This window comes from Salvelinus namaycush, unplaced genomic scaffold (assembly GCF_016432855.1).
Source record: "Salvelinus namaycush isolate Seneca unplaced genomic scaffold, SaNama_1.0 Scaffold18, whole genome shotgun sequence".
NCBI lineage: Eukaryota > Metazoa > Chordata > Actinopteri > Salmoniformes > Salmonidae > Salvelinus > Salvelinus namaycush.
Genome location: NW_024058563.1, coordinates 655526 through 677261, shown reverse-complemented (window position 1 = coordinate 677261; position 21736 = coordinate 655526). Strand labels below are relative to the sequence as shown.

Below are 21736 nucleotides of genomic sequence, written 5' to 3'. Positions count from 1 at the left end.
GCAGAAGACTGGGCTTACTTTGGTTTCCCACCTTTTATGTTCATAACACTATAGTGAATAATACAGAGAATGGAGCAAACTGGTCCAGTTCTGATGGAAACCCTCCTTTGTGTTGTATGTTAATGTTTAACGAAGTCAAATTAAACATGTTCATCACCCATTGACTATTTTTGATTGTTGTTTTACAGACATGACCATTTTTTCCTGAACAGAAAAACAGATAAGTTAAAATGGTTATTGACATCTTCTTCACTGTACAGAGAGGTGTAATCCTGTTTCAATGGTTATTGACATCTTCTTCACTGGACAGAGAGGTGTAATCCTGTTTCAATGGTTATTGACATCTTCTTCACTGTACAGAGAGGTGTAATCCTGTTTCAATGGTTATTGACATCTTCTTCACTGGACAGAGAGGTGTAATCCTGTTTCAATGGTTATTGACATGGACAGAGCGGTGTAACCCTGTTTCAATGGTTATTGACATCTTCTTCACTGGACAGAGAGGTGTAACCCTGTTTCAATGGTTATTGACATCTTCTTCACTGGACAGAGAGGTGTAACCCTGTTTCAATGGTTATTGACATCTTCTTCACTGGGCAGAGAGGTGTAATCCTGTTTCAATGGTTATTGACATCTTCTTCACTGGACAGAGAGGTGTAACCCTGTTTCAATGGTTATTGACATATTCTTCACTGGGCAGAGAGGTGTAACCCTGTTTCAATGGTTATTGACATCTTCTTCACTGGACAGAGAGGTGTAATCCTGTTTCAATGGTTATTGACATCTTCTTCACTGGGCAGAGAGGTGTAACCCTGTTTCAATGGTTATTGACATCTTCTTCACTGGGCAGAGAGGTGTAACCCTGTTTCAATGGTTATTGACATCTTCTTCACTGGGCAGAGAGGTGTAACCCTGTTTCAATGGTTATTGACATCTTCTTCACTGGACAGAGAGGTGTAACCCTGTTTCAATGGTTATTGACATCTTCTTCACTGGACAGAGAGGTGTAACCCTGTTTCAATGGTTATTGACATCTTCTTCACTGGACAGAGAGGTGTAACCCTGTTTCAATGGTTATTGACATCTTCTTCACTGGACAGAGAGGTGTAATCCTGTTTCAATGGTTATTGACATCTTTTTCACTGGGCAGAGAGGTGTAACCCTGTTTCAATGGTTATTGACATCTTCTTCACTGGACAGAGAGGTGTAACCCTGTTTCAATGGTTATTGACATCTTCTTCACTGGACAGAGAGGGGGTGGAAACATACACACATACAGATAAACACACGTGCGCCCTCCAATCACATCTGTGACCCTGTGCATGTGACCAATGAAGTGAAGGCAGTTCAGAAAGGAGTCCCATCAGCTGAGATGGAACCAATTAGATACGAGCACAATCACTCCTACCTTATTTGGTGGTCTATTTAAGCTGATCGGGTCTGTTCACTCATCCTGCTGCCGCTTGACGCCACTGCTACTATGTGCTGGTTTCTTGCTCTGCATTGATGCTCCTGTTACTATGTGCTGGTTTCTTGCTCTACATTGATGCTCCTGCTACTATATACTGGTTTCTTGCTCTACATTGATGCTCCTGCTACTATGTGCTGGTTTCTTGCTCTGCATTGATGCTCCTGCTACTATATACTGGTTTCTTGCTCTACATTGATGCTCCTGCTACTATGTGCTGGTTTCTTGCTCTACATTGATGCTCCTGCTACTATGTGCTGGTTTCTTGCTCTGCATTGATGCTCCTGCTACTATGTACTGGTTTCTTGCTCTGCATTGATGCTCCTGCTACTATGTGCTGGTTTCTTGCTCTACATTGATGCTCCTGCTACTATGTGCTGGTTTCTTGCTCTGCATTGATGCTCCTGCTACTATGTGCTGGTTTCTTGCTCTACATTGATGATCCTGCTACTATGTGCTGGTTTCTTGCTCTACATTGATGCTCCTGCTACTATGTGCTGGTTTCTTGCTCAGCATTGATGCTCCTGCTACTATGTGCTGGTTTCCTGTTCTACATTGATGCTCCTGCTACTATGTGCTGGTTTCTTCCTCTACATTGATGCTCCTGCTACTATGTGCCTTTGTCTTGCTCTACATTGATGCTCCTGCTACTATGTGCTGGTTTCTTGCTCTACATTGATGCTCCTGCTACTATGTGCTGTTTCTTGTTCTACATTGATGCTCCTGCTACTATGTGCTGGTTTCTTGCTCTACATTGATGCTCCTGCTACTATGTGCTGGTTTCTTGCTCTGCATTGATGCTCCTGCTACTATGTGCTGGCTTCTTCCTCTGCATTGATGCTCCTGCTACTATGTGCTGGTTTCTTGCTCTACATTGATGCTCCTGCTACTATGTGCTGGTTTCTTGTTCTACATTGATGCTCCTGCTACTATGTGCTGGTTTCTTGCTCTACATTGATGCTCCTGCTACTATGTGCTGGTTTCTTGCTCTGTATTGATGCTCCTGCTACTATGTACTGGTTTCTTGTTCTACATTGATGCTCCTGCTACTATGTGCTGGTTTCTTGTTCTACATTGATGCTCCTGCTACTATGTGCTGGTTTCTTGCTCTACATTGATGCTCCTGCTACTATGTGCTGGTGTCTTGCTCTACATTGATGCTCCTGCTACTATGTGCTGGTTTCTTGCTCTACATTGATGCTCCTGCTACTATGTGCTGGTTTCTTGCTCTACAGTGATGCTCCTGCTACTATGTGCTGGTGTCTTGCTCTACATTGATGCTCCTGCTACTATGTGCTGGTTTCTTGCTCTACATTGATGCTCCCGCTACTATGTGCTGGTTTCTTGCTCTACATTGATGCTCCTGCTACTATGTGCTGGTTTCTTGAATCTACATTGATGCTCCTGCTACTATGTGCTGGTTTCTTGCTCTACATTGATGTTCCTGCTACTATGTGCTGGTTTCTTGCTCTACATTGATGCTCCTGCTACTATGTGCTGGTTTCTTGCTCTACATTGATGCTCCTGCTACTATGTGCTGGTTTCTTGCTCTACATTGATGCTCCTGCTACTATGTGCTGGTTTATTGCTCTAGATTGATGCTCCTGCTACTATGTGCTGGTTTCTTGCTCTACATTGATGCTCCTGCTACTATGTGCTGGTTTCTTGCTCTACAATGATGCTCCTGCTACTATGTACTGGTTTCTTGCTCTGCATTGATGCTCCTGCTACTATGTGCTGGCTTCTTCCTCTGCATTGATGCTCCTGCTACTATGTGCTGGTTTCTTGCTCTACATTGATGCTCCTGCTACTATGTGCTGGTTTCCTGCTCTGCATTGATGCTCCTGCTACTATGTGCTGGTTTCTTGTTCTACATTGATGCTCCTGCTACTATGTGCTGGTTTCTTGCTCTACATTGATGCTCCTGCTACTATGTGCTGGTTTCTTCCTCTACATTGATGCTCCTGCTACTATGTGCCTTTGTCTTGCTCTACATTGATGCTCCTGCTACTATGTGCTGGTTTCTTGCTCTACATTGATGCTCCTGCTACTATGTGCTGGTTTCTTGTTCTACATTGATGCTCCTGCTACTATGTGCTGGTTTCTTGCTCTACATTGATGCTCCTGCTACTATGTGCTGGTTTCTTGCTCTGCATTGATGCTCCTGCTACTATGTGCTGGCTTCTTCCTCTGCATTGATGCTCCTGCTACTATGTGCTGGTTTCTTGCTCTACATTGATGCTCCTGCTACTATGTGCTGGTTTCTTGTTCTACATTGATGCTCCTGCTACTATGTGCTGGTTTCTTGCTCTACATTGATGCTCCTGCTACTATGTGCTGGTTTCTTGCTCTGTATTGATGCTCCTGCTACTATGTACTGGTTTCTTGTTCTACATTGATGCTCCTGCTACTATGTGCTGGTTTCTTGCTCTACATTGATGCTCCTGCTACTATGTGCTGGTTTCTTGTTCTACATTGATGCTCCTGCTACTATGTGCTGGTTTCTTGCTCTACATTGATGCTCCTGCTACTATGTGCTGGTGTCTTGCTCTACATTGATGCTCCTGCTACTATGTGCTGGTTTCTTGCTCTACATTGATGCTCCTGCTACTATGTGCTGGTTTCTTGCTCTACATTGATGCTCCTGCTACTATGTGCTGGTGTCTTGCTCTACATTGATGCTCCTGCTACTATGTGCTGGTTTCTTGCTCTACATTGATGCTCCCGCTACTATGTGCTGGTTTCTTGCTCTACATTGATGCTCCTGCTACTATGTGCTGGTTTCTTGAATCTACATTGATGCTCCTGCTACTATGTGCTGGTTTCTTGCTCTACATTGATGCTCCTGCTACTATGTGCTGGTTTCTTGCTCTACATTGATGCTCCTGCTACTATGTGCTGGTTTCTTGCTCTACATTGATGCTCCTGCTACTATGTGCTGGTTTCTTGCTCTACATTGATGCTCCTGCTACTATGTGCTGGTTTATTGCTCTAGATTGATGCTCCTGCTACTATGTGCTGGTTTCTTGCTCTACATTGATGCTCCTGCTACTATGTGCTGGTTTCTTGCTCTACAATGATGCTCCTGCTACTATGTACTGGTTTCTTGCTCTGCATTGATGCTCCTGCTACTATGTGCTGGCTTCTTCCTCTGCATTGATGCTCCTGCTACTATGTGCTGGTTTCTTGCTCTACATTGATGCTCCTGCTACTATGTGCTGGTTTCCTGCTCTGCATTGATGCTCCTGCTACTATGTGCTGGTTTCTTGTTCTACATTGATGCTCCTGCTACTATGTGCTGGTTTCTTGCTCTACATTGATGCTCCTGCTACTATGTGCTGGTGTCTTGCTCTACATTGATGCTCCTGCTACTATGTGCTGGTTTCTTGCTCTACATTGATGCTCCTGCTACTATGTGCTGGTGTCTTGCTCTACATTGATGCTCCTGCTACTATGTGCTGGTTTCTTGCGCTACATTGATGCTCCTGCTACTATGTGCTGGTTTTTTGCTCTACATTGATGCTCCTGCTACTATGTGCTGGTTTCTTGCTCTACATTGATGCTCCTGCTACTATGTGCTGGTTTCTTGCTCTACATTGATGCACCTGCTACTATGTGCTGGTTTCTTGCTCTACATTGATGCTCCTGCTACTATGTGCTGGTTTCTTGCTCTACATTGATGCTCCTGCTACTATGTGCTGGTTTCTTGCTCTACATTGATGCTCCTGCTACTATGTGCTGGTTTCTTGCTCTACATTGATGCTCCTGCTACTATGTGCTGGTTTCTTGCTCTACATTGATGCTCCTGCTACTATGTGCTGGTTTCTTGCTCTACAATGATGCTCCTGCTACTATGTACTGGTTTCTTGCTCTGCATTGATGCTCCTGCTACTATGTGCTGGCTTCTTCCTCTGCATTGATGCTCCTGCTACTATGTGCTGGTTTCTTGCTCTACATTGATGCTCCTGCTACTATGTGCTGGTTTCTTGCTCTACATTGATGCTCCTGCTACTATGTGCTGGTTTCTTGCTCTACAATGATGCTCCTGCTACTATGTACTGGTTTCTTGCTCTGCATTGATGCTCCTGCTACTATGTGCTGGCTTCTTCCTCTGCATTGATGCTCCTGCTACTATGTGCTGGTTTCTTGCTCTACATTGATGCTCCTGCTACTATGTGCTGGTTTCTTGCTCTACATTGATGCTCCTGCTACTATGTGCTGGTTTCTTGCTCTACATTGATGCTCTTGCTACTATGTGCTGGTGTCTTGCTCTACATTGATGCTCCTGCTACTATGTGCTGGTTTCTTGCTCTGCATTGATGCTCCTGCTACTATTTGCTGGTTTATTGCTCTGCATTGATGCTCCTGCTACTATGTGCTGGTTTCTTCCTCTGCATTGATGCTCCTGCTACTATGTGCTGGTTTCTTCCTCTGCATTGATGCTCCTGCTACTATGTGCTGGTTTCTTGCTCTACATTGATGCTCCTGCTACTATGTGCTGGTTTATTGCTCTGCATTGATGCTCCTGCTACTATTTGCTGGTTTATTGCTCTGCATTGATGCTCCTGCTACTATGTGCTGGTTTCTTCCTCTGCATTGATGCTCCTGCTACTATGTGCTGGTTTCTTGCTCTACATTGATGCTCTTGCTACTATGTGCTGGTGTCTTGCTCTACATTGATGCTCCTGCTACTATGTGCTGGTTTATTGCTCTGCATTGATGCTCCTGCTACTATGTGCTGGTTTCTTGCTCTACATTGATGCTCCTGCTACTATGTGCTGGTTTCTTGCTCTACATTGATACTCCTGCTACTATGTGCTGGTTTCTTGCTCTACATTGATGCTCCTGCTACTATGTGCTGGTTTCTTGCTCTACATTGATGCTCCTGCTACTATGTGCTGTTTCTTGCTCTACATTGATGTTCTTGCTCTACATTGATGCTCCTGCTACTATGTGCTGGTTTCTTTCTCCCACCACCACCCCAGCCTCTAACTGTTGGGTTCTGTGCTCCTGCCGGGGGGATTGGTAGAGTTTACTGCACTCTCAGCTTGTAGGTAGTTTTATATAATGACGCTGTGCTTGGGCAGTGAGCTACCCTGAAGGAGCAGAGACTATATCACAAGCACTTGCAGTATTCATTATTTAATGAATGGTTAAACATATTTCTATGTGGTGTTTCCTTTCTGAAATAAACTCTAAACTAAACTAAATCCAGTGGAAACCATCCAAGACAACGATAGTCATTGACATTCAATAGAAGTTGTTCATGAGTTATGTGCTCACCGTTTTACAGCTGCTGTACCATGAAGCTGGGAATGTACTGGTACGCAGCACCTCAGGTCAAAGGCCTTGCTTCAGGGCATGATGGCAGTGTGTGGCATGTGACATCAGATTACATTACAGTCATGATTACAGCTTGATTATAAAGAGTCTTCCTGCAGGTTTAGAACTGTGCATACCGGGCCCTCTCTCTCCTAGACATCACTCACAGCTTGTGTACTTCCACACCCCTGTCTGTACTTTCTGGAGAGGCTGGAGACCTAACTAATGGTTCATGTGGGTAGCAGGGAGGTCTGACCTACAGGGGGAGACCAAGGGAGAAAACATGACCAGGAGATGAGGACCAGAGAGGGACTGCTGGGAGAAAAAATGACCAGGAGATGAGGACCAGAGAGGGACTGCTGGGAGGAAACATGGCCAGGAGATGAGGACCAGAGAGGGACTGCTGGGAGAAAACATGACCAGGAGATGAGGACCAGAGAGGGACTGATGGGAGAAAACATGACCAGAAGATGAGGGACTGCTGGGAGAAAACATGACCAGGAGATGAGGACCAGAGAGGGACTGATGGGAGAAAACATGACTGGGGTTAGAGGACCAGAGAGGGACTGCTGGGAGAAAACATGGCCAGGAGATGAGGACCAGAGAGGGACTGCTGGGAGAAAACATGACCAGGAGATGAGGACCAGAGAGGGACTGCTGGGAGAAAACAAGACCAGGAGATGAGGACCAGAGAGGGACTGCTGGGAGACAACATGGCTGGGAGATGAAGACCAGAGAGGGACTGCTGGGAGAAAACATGACCAGGAGATGAAGACCAGAGAGGGACTGCTGGGAGGAAACATGACCAGGAGATGAGGACCAGAGAGGGACTGCTGGGAGAAAACATGACCAGGAGATGAGGGCCAGAGAGGGACTGCTGGGAGAAAACAAGACCAGGAGATGAGGACCAGAGAGGGACTGATGGGAGAAAACATGACTGGGGGTAGAGGACCAGAGAGGGACTGCTGGGAGAAAACATGACCAGGAGATGAGGGCCAGAGAGGGACTGCTGGGAGAAAACATGACCAGGAGATGAGGACCAGAGAGGGACTGCTGGGAGAAAACATGACTGGGGTTAGAGGACCAGAGAGGGACTGCTGGGAGAAAACATGGCCAGGAGATGAGGGCCAGAGAGGGACTGCTGGGAGAAAACATGACCAGGAGATGAGGGACTGCTGGGGGAAAACAAGACCATGAGATGAGGACCAGAGAGGGACTGATGGGAGAAAACAAGACCAGGAGAAGAGGGACTGCTGGGAGAAAACAAGACCAGGAGATGAGGACCAGAGAGGGACTGCTGGGAGAAAACAAGACCAGGAGATGAGGACCAGAGAGGGACTGATGGGAGAAAACATGACTGGGGTTAGAGGACCAGAGAGGGACTGATGGGAGAAAACAAGACCAGGAGATGAGGACCAGAGAGGGACTGCTGGGAGAAAACAAGACCAGGAGATGAGGACCAGAGAGGGACTGATGGGAGAAAACAAGACCAGGAGATGAGGGACTGCTGGGAGAAAACAAGACCAGGAGATGAGGACCAGAGAGGGACTGCTGGGAGAAAACATGACCAGGAGATGAGGACCAGAGAGGGACTGCTGGGAGAAAACATGACCAGGAGATGAAGACCAGAGAGGGACTGCTGGGAGAAAACAAGACCAGGAGATGAGGACCAGAGAGGGGCTGATGGGAGAAAACAAGGCCAGGAGATGAGGAACTGCTGGGAGAAAACAAGACCAGGAGATGAGGACCAGAGAGGGACTGATGGGAGAAAACAAGACCAGGAGATGAGGACCAGAGAGGGACTGCTGGGAGAAAACAAGACCAGGAGATGAGGGACTGCTGGGAGAAAACAAGACCAGGAGATGAGGACCAGAGAGGGACTGCTGGGAGAAAACAAGACCAGGAGATGAGGACCAGAGAGGGACTGCTGGGAGAAAACAAGACCAGGAGATGAGGGACTGCTGGGAGAAAACAAGACCAGGAGATGAGGACCAGAGAGGGACTGCTGGGAGAAAACAAGACCAGGAGATGAGGACCAGAGAGGGACTGATGGGAGAAAACAAGACCAGGAGATGAGGACCAGAGAGGGACTGCTGGGAGAAAACATGGCTGGGGGAGGATGACCAGGGAGGGACTGCTGGGAGAAAACATGACCAGGAGATGAGGACCAGAGAGTGTCTGCAGGACGACAGAATTGCTGGGGGTGGGTTCGAGAGGCAGGTGTCCTACACTGGGTTGAGTCCTGAGGAAGAGAGGTTTATATGTAGGATGTTAATTTGATCACTCTTTAGTTGCTGAGAATTGTCCTGGAAATGCAGATGAGCTCTATGATTTATATACATTCACTAAACACACTAATACAAGGTTATGTTAATAGATGATTTGCATACATTCACTAAACACACTAATACAAGGTTATGTTAATAGATGATTTGCATACATTCACTAAACACACTAATACAAGGTTATGTTAATAGATGATTTGCATACATTCACTAAACACACTAATACAAGGTTATGTTAATGGTTGATTTACATACATTCACTAAACACACTAATACAAGGTTATGTTAATGGGGGATTTACATACATTCACTAAACACACTAATACAAGGTTATGTTAATGGCTGATTTACATACATTCACTAAACACACTAATACAAGGTTATGTTAATGGCTGATTTACATACATTCACTAAACACACTAATACAAGGTTATATTAATGGTTGGAGGACGGGTGGCTGAACATTGGGGGTTGAGGTCAGAAAGGATTGTTGAACAACTGCTGGAACGTTGCAGGAAGGCTCTGTCAGCAGAAGAGGGGATTCTGCTCAAGAGTTACTACAAAGAGACAAGATGAAGACGCCACATTTCCAACACTAAGGATTCCACCCAATATCCCAGAGTCAGACAGACTAAGGATTCCACCCAATATCCCAGAGTCAGACAGACTAAGGATTCCACCCAATATCCCAGAGTCAGACAGACTAAGGATTCCACCCAATATCCCAGAGTCAGACAGACTAAGGATTCCACCCAATATCCCAGAATCAGACAGACTAAGGAATCCACCCAACATCCCAGAGTCAGACAGGAAGGCTTTATTAGTGGATGTGAGAGGGTTGGAAGAGGTGGGTTTGATGAGGTGAATGGGAAGGAGTTATATAGAGGGTTGGAAGAGGTGGGTTTGGATGAGGTGAATGAGAAGGAGTTATCTCCTTCCCATTCACCTCATCCAGACCCACCTCTTCCAACCCTCTATATAACTCCTCCCCATTCACCTCATCCAAACCCACCTCTTCCAACCCTCTATATAACTCCTTCCATTCACCTCATCCAAACCCACCTCTTCCAACCCTCTATATAAATCTCCTTCCCATTCACCTCATCCAAACCCACCTCTTCCAACCCTCTCACATCCACTACTAAAGCCTTTCTGTCTGACTCTGGGATATTGGGTGGAATCCTTAGTCTGTCTGACTCTGGGATATTGGGTGGAATCCTTAGTCTGTCTGACTCTGGGATATTGGGTGGAATCCTTAGTCTGTCTGACTCTGGGATATTGGGTGGAATCCTTAGTCTGTCTGACTCTGGGATATTGGGTGGAATCCTTAGTCTGTCTGACTCTGGGATATTGGGTGGAATCCTTAGTCTGTCTGACTCTGGGATATTGGGTTGAATCCTTAGTCTGTCTGACTCTGGGATATTGGGTGGAATCCTTAGTCTGTCTGACTCTGGGATATTGGGTGGAATCCTTAGTCTGTCTGACTCGGGGATATTGGGTGGAATCCTTAGACTGTCTGACTCTGGGATATTGGGTGGAATCCTTAGTCTGTTTGACTCTGGGATATTGGGTGGAATCCTTAGTCTGTCTGACTCTGGGATATTGGGTGGAATCCTTAGTCTGTCTGACTCTGGGATGTTGGGTGGAATCCTTAGTCTGGGAAATGGAGCGTCTTCATCTTGTCTTTCTGTAGTAACTCTTGAGCAGAATCCCCTTGTCACGCCCTGGCCTTAGTTATCTTTGTTCTCTGTATTATTTTAGTTAGGTCAGGGTGTGACAGGGGGGGATGTTTGTGTGTATTTGTCTCGTCTTGGGTGGTTGTATTGTATAGGGGGTTTTGTTGAGTGTATGGGGTTGTGTTCAGTAGAGATGTTTAGGAAAGTCTATGGTTGCCTGGTTTGGTTCTCAATCAGAGACAGCTGTTTATTGTTGTCTCTGATTGGGAGCCATATTTAAGGCAGCCATAGGCATTAGGCTTTGTGGGTAATTGTATATGTCTATGTTGCATGTTAGCACTTAGTCTTTTATAGCTTCACGTTTGTTGTTTTGTTTTCGTTCGTTGTCGTCTTCCAATAAAAGAAGATGTATTTTTCACACGCTGCGCCTTGGTCCACTCATTGTCCTCAAGACGATCGTGACACCCCTCTTCTGCTGACAGAGCCTTCCTGCAACGTTCCAGCAGTTGTCCAACAATCCTTTCTGACCTCAACCCCCAATGTTCAGCCACCCGTCCTCCATCCATTAACATAACCTTGTATTAGTGTGTTTAGTGAATGTATGTAAATCAACCATTAACATAACCTTGTATTAGTGTGTTTAGTGAATGTATGTAAATCCTCCATTAACATAACCTTGTATTAGTGTGTTTAGTGAATGTATGTAAATCTCCATTAACATAACCTTGTATTAGTGTGTTTAGTGAATGTATGTAAATCATAGAGCTCATCTGCATTTCCAGGGAAATTCTCAGCAACTAAAGAGTGATCAAATTAACATCCTACATATAAACCTCTCTTCCTCAGGACTCAACCCAGTGTAGGACCCCTGTCTCTCGAACCCACCCCCAGCAATTCTGTCGTCCTGCAGACACTCTCTGGTCTTCCTCAGGACTCAACCCAGTGTAGGACCCCTGTCTCTCTAACCCACCCGCAGCAATTCTGTCGTCCTGCAGACACTCTCTGGTCTTCCTCAGGACTCAACCCAGTGTAGGACCCCTGCCTCTCGAACCCACCCCCAGCAATTCTGTCATCCTGCAGGCACTCTCTGGTCTTCCTCAGGACTCAACCCAGTGTAGGACCCCTGTCTCTCGAACCCACCCCCAGCAATTCTGTCGTCCTGCAGACACTCTCTGGTCTTCCTCAGGACTCAACCCAGTGTAGGACCCCTGTCTCTCTAACCCACCCCCAGCAATTCTGTCGTCCTGCAGACACTCTCTGGTCTTCCTCAGAACTCAACCCAGCGTAGGACCCCTGCCTCTCGAACCCACCCCCAGCAATTCTGTCGTCCTGCAGACACTCTCTGGTCTTCCTCAGGACTCAACCCAGTGTAGGACCCCTGTCTCTCGAACCCACCCCCAGCAATTCTGTCGTCCTGCAGACACTCTCTGGTCTTCCTCAGGACTCAACCCAGTGTAGGACCCCTGTCTCTCGAACCCACCCCCAGCAATTCTGTCGTCCTGCAGACACTCTCTGGTCTTCCTCAGGACTCAACCCAGTGTAGGACCCCTGTCTCTCGAACCCACCCCCAGCAATTCTGTCGTCCTGCAGACACTCTCTGGTCCTCATCTCCTGGTCATGTTGTCTCCCAGCAGTCCGTCTCTGGCCCTCCTCCCCCAGCCACGTTGTGACTTCTGAAGGTAATTGGTTGCACCAGATCTTATTTAGGGGCTTCAAAGCAAAGGGGGTGAAAACATATGCACCCATCACTTTTCAGTTTTAAATTTGTTTTAATTTTGTGAAACAAGATATATATTTTTTCACTTCACCAATTTGGACTATTTTGTGTATGTCCATTACATGAAATCCAAATAAAAATATATTTAACCCTCCCGTTGTCCTGGGGTCCCGTTGACCTGGCCCTGATCACAGGGTCCCTGCTGTCCTGGGGTCAAAGTGACCCGGGCCCCACTACCAAAAGATGAATGATAGTTCTTTATTTTGCTGTGTAGCATCTGTGAGAGGGAGACAGCGAGAGCTTGTGCAAACATCTCCCCGCTGTCCTGGTGGCCAGGTTGAACCGGTTCCGCCACATCCACTGTGCTACTATTGTCATGGGTATAAGTGCTTGCGTACATGTCGGGACTTGTGGGGCCAATGACCAGGGTGATATTATTGAACGTGTGAAAGGCTGAGCCGTCCTACACTGAGCCCCGTGGTACAAGTAGACGTACAGTCATTCCCATAAGACATGTGGCTCAGTGAACACAATATCCTCTGTCGCTCAGTGAAGCCAATGTCATCCTCCACAGTGTAATTATTGAACATGTGAAAGGACGAGCCGTCCTACACTGAGCCCAGTGGTACAAGGGCGGAGTACACTTCAAGCCATTCCCATAAGACATGTGGCTCAGTGAACACAATAGCCTCTTTCGCTCAGTGAAGCCAATGTCATCCTCCACGGTGTAATTATTGAACATGTGAAAGGACGAGCCATCCTACACTGAGCCAAGTGGTACAAGGGCGGAGTACACTTATAGCCATTCCCATAAGACATGTGGCTCAGTGAACACAATAGCCTCTGTCGCTCAGTGAAGCCAAAGTCATCCTCCAAGGTGTTATCGAACCTGTGATTGGGCGACCTGTCCTACACTGAGCCCAGTCCAGTCCAGTCCCTACATGTCCAGAACCGTGGTCTTCCACAAAGGGGGCTGAAGCCATTACTGAGAGGTTCACTGCAGAGCAGGTCCTAGAACAGCTTTCTTCAAATGTCCAGCAAGACTACTCGCATCCCAAAGAAGAAGAAGATGTGTCAGAAGACGAAGACGGGGAGGAATACGACCCCGAGCGGGACTCGTCCTCTTCAGAGGAAGACGAAGACGTCGACGTCGCTCAGACCGAAAGAGAGACGTTGCTGTAAAAAAACGGCAACATCAAATGGTCCTCTGTGGCCAATCACAACCAGGCCAGGATGGCAGAGCTTAGGGGCCCGGGCATGACCCGGGGACCCACAACCTACGCCGTGTCCCATGCCCGTGACACGGCGTCGACGTTCTCCCTGTTCATCACACCGGCAATACCAAGAATCATCTTGGACATGACAAATCTGGAGGGGGTTGGAAAAAACGGAGACGGCTGGCAAGCCATGGACGGCACCGACCTGCACGCCTACATAGGACTGCTAATCTTAGCCGGTGTACACAGGTCCCAGGTGAGGCCGCAGCCAGTAGATGGGATGCCGAGAGCAGAAGGGCCATATTCCGTGCCACCATGCCGCCCAAGCTCTTTCACAACTACTCGAGACTGCTACGATTCGATGACCGTGAGTCGAGACCCGCAAGACGCGCCACGGACAAACTGGCAGCCAGAAGAGAGGTCTGGGACAAGTGGGTGAAGCGGCTGCCAGTCCTTTACAACCCAGGGCCTGACGTGACAGTGGACGAGCAACGGGTTCCATTCAGAGGTCGTGTGTGTGTGTATATAATAAAGGTCATTTTCCACTACTGACTTGTGTGGCTGTTTCTGTGACACCGATACTAATCGCTACCCATCATCATCATCATCGTGCTAATCTCTTGTTTCGAAAGGTCGCTGTCCTTTCCGGCAGCCCAGCAAGCCAGCGAAATACGGGATCAAATCATGGGTGGCCTGCGACGCCAAATCCAGCTACGCTTGGAATATGCAAGTCTACACAGGGAAAGCGACCAACAGAGGCCCAGAGAAGACCAGCGGATGTTGGTTGTCCTGGATCTGACACAGGGACTGAGGCGTCACAATGTCACATGTGACAATTTCTTTATGTCTTATGAACTCGGATGGCAGCTCCTCCAGAGGAACATCACCATGGTTGGCACGGTTGGAAAGAATAAGCCTGATCTCCCCCCTGCACTGCTTGGGTCAAGGGACAGAGGGGTCCTCTCGTCAAAGTTTACCTTCACGCCCACCACCACTCTAGTTTCCTATCTGGGGACACCACCACTCTAGTTTCCTATCTGGGGACACCACCACTCTAGTTTCCTATCTGGGGACACCACCACTCTAGTTTCCTATCTGGGGACACCACCACTCTAGTTTCCTACCTGGGGACACCACCACTCTAGTTTCCTACCTGGGGACACCACCACTCTAGTTTCCTATCTGGGGACACCACCACTCTAGTTTCCTACCTGGGGACACCACCACTCTAGTTTCCTATCTGGGGACACCACCACTCTAGTTTCCTATCTGGGGACACCACCACTCTAGTTTCCTATCTGGGGACACCACCACTCTAGTTTCCTATCTGGGGACACCACCACTCTAGTTTCCTATCTGGGGACACCACCACTCTAGTTTCCTATCTGGGGACACCACCACTCTAGTTTCCTATCTGGGGACACCACCACTCTAGTTTTCTATCTGGGGACACCACCACTCTAGTTTCCTACCTGGGGACACCACCACTCTTGTTTCCTACCTGGGGACACCACCACTCTAGTTTCCTATCTGGGGACACCACCACTCTAGTTTCCTATCTGGGGACACCACCACTCTAGTTTCCTATCTGGGGACACCACCACTCTAGTTTCCTATCTGGGGACACCACCACTCTAGTTTCCTATCTGGGGACACCACCACTCTAGTTTCCTATCTGCCAAAGAAAAACAAGAACGTGCTGCTTCTGAGCACACTGCACACAGAGGCCCAAGTCAGCGATCGCCGAGACAGGAAGCCGGCCCTCATCCTAGATTACAACTGCAACAAGGGCGGCGTGGACAACCTAGACAAGGTGGTCGGCACCTACAGCTGCAGACGGATGACTGCCCGCTGGCCCCTGGTCGTCTTCCACAACATCCTCGACGTGTCCTCCTACAACGCTTTTGTCATATGGCGAGAGATCAAGCCTGACTGGATGCCTCCCAAGCGGAACAAGAGGAGGGTGTTCCTGGAGCAGCTGGGAAAGGCACTTGTCAAGCCGCTGATCCAAAGAAGGCAGCATCTCCCCCGCACCGAAGAGGCGTCAGCGCTTGTCAAAGTCCTTGTCGCGGCTCGTGATCAACAACCCGAGGAGCTCGCCGCCCCGGCCACCGGGGCAAGTAAGAGGGAGAGGTGTCAGCTCTGCCCACCGAAGAAGGACTCCAAGTCACACACGGTGTGCTGCAGGTGTAATAAAAGCATCTGAAAAGGCTGTTCACACACATACTGTCACACTTGCGCCCATTGGGCCTTTAGCCAATACAGGACAGGGTGATCCGGAGGACGCAGGGTCTAGACACAATGCAAGGACGACGGGAGGGATAACAATCATACCCAATGGCACAATGTCCACAACACAGGGACGGTAGTGTAGAGGGGGGGCATTTTTAAAATCGATACCCAAACTCACACGGGGCCCAAGGGCACACGGGGGGCAGACTGCGCGAACGCACACAGTGGCCCGTGGGTGGAATGCGAAAGCTGTGACAATACATCCATTTATCAGTAGTGTAGCCAACCCCGTCTCCATTATCAAACAGTTGCTATTGTATCCAACGTACTACTACAGGGAAGTACCTAAACTACAGGTTGGGTTGTTACAACAGTTTACATGTCTCAAGACTGGGGAAGAGGTATCAGCTATATTCAGCATGGCTGTTACAGGTCATCTGTTCATCTTTGTTGCAGCAATGCGTTTGTATCTATGTGTGCATCTGTACGGACAGCACAGTGACATCAGTGACGGACCTGTGTTTGATGGAGAATACCCGGGTATGGATGGGGGACCTGACCTTGATGGAGAATACCAGGTTATGGATGGGGAACCTGAGTTTGATGGAGTACACGGGTTTGTAAGTGGAGGACCTGAGTTTGACAGACCCGGGTTACAAGGGAGATCTAGAGTGTCCCGGTCTATCCAAGGTGGTTTGAGTGACCACTCTATGCCTGACCTCATTGGGGTAGACAAAGGTTATTGCTACGGGGACATTTGTAGGGAATATGACACCTGGAACGTTACTTACCGGGTGACATTGATGAAACCGTACCATGTGTATAAACTTGATGGGAGACTATCAAATTTATATCACTCTAGTTTGCTACTACGGTAAAGGCCTGACGTCTGTGTTTTCTGTGGTGTTTAACTTCTTATGGCTGCAGGGGCAGTATTGAGTAACTTGGATAAAGGTGCCCATTTCAAACGGCCTCGTACTCAATTCTTGCTCGTACAATATGCATATTATTATTACTATTGGATAGAAAACACTCTCTAGTTTCTAAAACCGTTTGAATTATATCTGTGAGTAAAACAGAACTCATTTTGCAGCAAACTTCCTGACAGGAAGAGGAAAATCTGAAATCAATGCTCTGTTCTAGGGCCTGCCAATAAATGGGCTTGATATATATTAGTATACATGCACTTCATACGCCTTCCACTAGATTTCAACAGGCAGTGAGAGAAGAAATGGAGAGTATAACATCATCTGAGGTCGAATAAAAGCTCTTGGCATGACGTGACCCCAATTTCCTGTTTCCTGGAACGCGCGAGAAGGGACCTGGTATTGCCTTCTGTAAAGCTTAGTTTAGTTTATTTTTATTTTTACAGGGACAGTGCACATTAATCAACGTTTCAGTAAAAGTGCCGGTTTTAGACAGCCGGCTAATTTTCAACCGCAGTCCCTGGGCAGGTTATTATAAACAATTACAATATAGACAATAGCAACATAGAACAAGCAAGACATAGCAACATAGGACAAGCAAGACGTAGCATACAGACAGAGCAACATAGAACAAAAAGCAGCAAGACAAAATTCATAAAAGCAACAAAGTGTTTCCACACTTTGCTGTCGTTATAGACGACTAATATCTCCGGCTTTGATTTTATTTGATAAATGTGACAATATCATCGTAAAGTATGTTTATTCAATATAGTTTTATTGAGTATTGACATTTTTTGGGGACGTTAGGCGTGTTGCTTTGTCTGCGTTTGTTCACGAAGGAGAGCTTCGCGCCACTTTGCTAGCTCTCCATGCTAATTGACTGGAGAAGAGGACATTCTAAAACCAAACAACAATTGTTCTGGACAAAGGACCCCTTGTACAACATTCTGATGGAAGATCATCAAAAGTAGGACCCATTTTATGATGCTATTTCATATATCTGTCGAACATGTGAACTAGTAGTTTGCGCCCAGATTTTGGGCACTCTCTCGCTATAACTAAGCTGGATGTCGTAATGAAGTTATTTTTAGAATTCTAACACGGCGATTGCATTAAGAACTAGTGTATCTATCATTTCCTATACAACATGTATGTTTTAGTAACGTTTATGAATAGTTATTTGGTCAGAATAGTTGAGTGTCATAAAAATATCCGCACATTCTGGGAAAAAGATGCTACGTTAGCACAATGTTTAACCACTGATTTCAGCTCTAAATATGCACATTTTCGAACAAAACATAAGTGTATGTATAACCTGATGTTATAGGACTGTCATCTGATGAAGCTTATCAAGGTTAGTCAAAAATTATATATCTTTTGCTGGTTTGTTACGATCACTAACTTTTGCTGCTGGTAAATGGCTTGTGTTTCTGGCTATTGTGGTAAGCTAATATAATGCTATATTGTGTTTTCGCTGTAAAACACTTAAGAAATCGGAAATATTGGCTGGAATCACAAGATGCTTGTCTTTCATTTGCTGTACACCATGTATTTTTCAGAAATGTTTTATGATGAGTATTTAGGTATTTCACGTTGGTGTCTGTAATTACTCTGGTTGCTTCGGTGCTATTTGTGACGGTAGCTGTGATGGTAGCTGCAATGTAAAACTGATTTATACCTCAAATACGCACATTTTTCGAACAAAACAGATTTATTGTATAACATGTTATAAGACTGTCATCTGATGAAGTTGTTTCTTGGTTAGTTTGGTTAGTTCTTGGTTAGTTAGGTTGGTTTTGTGCATGCTACCTGTGCTGTGAAAAATGTCTGTCCTTTTTTGTATTTGGTGGTGAGCTAACATAAATATACGTGGTGTTTTCGCTGTAAAACATTTTAAAAATCGGACATGTTGGCTGGATTCACAAGATGTTTATCTTTCATTTGCTGTATTGGACTTGTTAATGTGTTTAAGTTAAATATTTCTAAAGAATATCTTTTGAATTTCGCGCCCTGCACTTGGACGGGCTGTTGTCATAAGTGTACCGGCACCGGCCTGTTAACTGTTATACAACATCTACTCAGTGTGTATAAACTTGATGGGAGTTTATATCACTCTAGTTTGCTACTACGGTAAAGGCCTGACGTCTCTGTGTTTTCTGTGGTGTTTAACTGGAAGACAACATCTACTCAGTCTCTAATAGCCAGTGGATCACAATACAAGGCAGGTCTACGGATCTTGTTGACCTGTGCATCTGGCCGATACATGGATGGGCCCAGACCAGCCGTGGTAGATCGGTCTTACTACGCAGCAAGGTGGCGTTTGATAACTTGAGGTTTACGATTGGGACAGGTGCACGCTTCTCAGTGATCATAAGTGTACTGTCCCACATCAGCAGCCTTGAAAAGGTAATATTTGCAACCCGACCCATGAACCAGATGGTTGGGGGTGAAGACCTGGAACATCAACCAGGTGTCAGATATGCCACACACTGTGTAGATTAGTAAAGATATAGGTGGATAGCATATGGAATCCCTCATATCGCTTGGTACATGTGCCATTACAAAGTGCTTGTGGTGTATTCAATGTCCATATCTATATGTGAATAAAGACAATATTGTTCAGAGATGGAATAACCAGTCACATTTATTGAAATAGTACATTACAAAACATTACATGTCAATACATCCATTCCCACAGCAGGACATCGTGACAGCATCCATTTTCAAAGAACACAACCTCTATTGCAGAAAGGAATAAAAGGGGTTGGTATAGTTAGGCCTCCATAGATTGCCACCTAGTCATCTCTCTCCTCGTCATCGGCCATATACTTGAGAGAAAGAGAATCATATTACCAACAGGAAATAGACACAAGCAAAGTGTAATCACAGTATACATTACCATATCAGTATACATTACCATGGCATCGTCTGCATTGTTCAGAGGAGGTAATGCCGGGTGAGGTTGAGGCTGCTCAGGCAGTGTATGAGAACTGTCCACTTAGGAAGCAACACTGATTGACAATAAATGTCACATGCTGTTGTGCAAATGGAATAGACAAAAGGTGGAAATTATAGGCAATTAGCAAGACACCCCCAAAAAAGGAGTGATTCTGCAGGTGGTGATCACAGACCACTTCTCAGTTCCTTTGCTTCCTGGCTGATGTTTTGGTCACTTTTAAATGCTGGCGGTGCTTTCACTCTAGTGGTAGCATGAGACGGAGTCTACAACCCACACAAGTGGCTCAGGTAGTGCAGTTCATCCAGGATGGCACATCAATGCGAGCTGTGGCAAGAAGGTTTGCTGTGTCTGTCAGCGTAGTGTCCAGAGCATGGAGGCGCTACCAGGAGACAGGCCAGTACATCAGGAGACGTGGAGGAGGCCGTAGGAGGGCAACAACCCAGCAGCAGGACCGCTACCTCCGCCTTTGTGCAAGGAGGTGCACTGCCAGCGCCCTGCAAAATGACCTCCAGCAGACCACAAATGTGCATGTGTCAGCATGCCTGTACCTGTTCCCCCAACGCCGTTAGAGCCGAATCAGTATAGTTAATGAATATCTGTTGGTTATAATATATATAATTAATCCACTCTAAGTTTTTATTTGGTGTTATCCACAAAAACATAGATTCAAATCCTGATTTAACTTCATCTCTTCCTTGAACTCTCGAGGTACACCTCTAGGCTGTCCAATTGCATCAAGGTATACCTCAGAGTTTTTCTCATACTTCCTTTTAACTCTAGAATTAACATAGTCATCGTGGGGTGATTTAATAATGGTAACCTGTTGAATTGCTCTTACTAAGACACAAAGACCAATCCATTCATTAGGCAATACATTCAACAATTTGTTTTTTCCACACATCCAGAAACTATCAGCAATACCTCTGTCTTGATTTTTCAACATAGTAAGAGATGGCGCAACCTGAGTTATGTGACCACACAACCCTTTTCTATTCATAATCAACCCTTTATCATTACTTTTACGTACTCCCACATTCTCTAATACCAAAATAGTATCACATTCAACAGTGGTGTTTCCTACGTCAATTCCTTCGGTGTTATGGCTGTAAAAACATTCATATCTTCCTTTAACCACGGTACTTCTGTCTAATTGAGGTCCATTTGATTCAGTTCTAATGTTATAGGCAGCACAATCGTTGTCTCCCAGCATGGTCTTATTCAACATAGTTCTACCCCTAGTGCTACCCAGAGCAATCCTACATTCTATGTCACACAAGGGAATAGAATACTTTCTATTGGTACAATGGTCATTTTTCCAACTTACAGTTTTTAAATGATGCCGGTTCAGAGACTATTAAAAGATCAGACAAAGGTGATTTTCTACACAAAATACAATTGTCCATTCTGTGTTTGTTTGCCGTATACTTAGCCCATTCGTATCACTCGTTCGTCACTCCTTCTCGTGTGGTGTCCTTGAGTGGTTCTGATTCTGATACATCTAATTCTGTTGCTTTTTCAATGTTCTTATCTTGAGGTAGATCATTAGAGATTATCAGAAAGTTCCAAATGTCAGTAAAAAATTCTCCTGACTCTGATGTCTCAGGTTGCTTGGTGGATACGGTGTGGGTTCTTTGTGGATACGGTGGTCTGCTTGGTAAGGGAGGTCGATGTCATCTTAGTAGTAGCTACTGTGGTCGTCACAGCAACCGCCACCCTTGTTGTTGTCACAGGTTCTTCCTGCTCAGGTGCAGGGGTAGGATCAATCTTAATGACCGTGGTGCTACTCCCTTCGGTCACTGTTGTTCTTATTTCAACTATTAATTCTTCACCTTCAACTGGTTCAATCTGATTCATGATGAGCACCCTCTCGTCTTTTTCTTTGATTAATGTCAGGTCACATCCTTTCGGATCCCAAACGACTTGTCCCTTTGTTT

The 21736-nt window shown here is 46.0% G+C and overlaps 1 pseudogene; it reads left to right on the top strand.

The window, feature by feature from the left end:
* Window positions 1-13701: 13701 nt before the first annotated feature.
* On the top strand, window positions 13702-15891 carry LOC120037653 (annotated as a pseudogene).
* Window positions 15892-21736: the final 5845 nt, after the last annotated feature.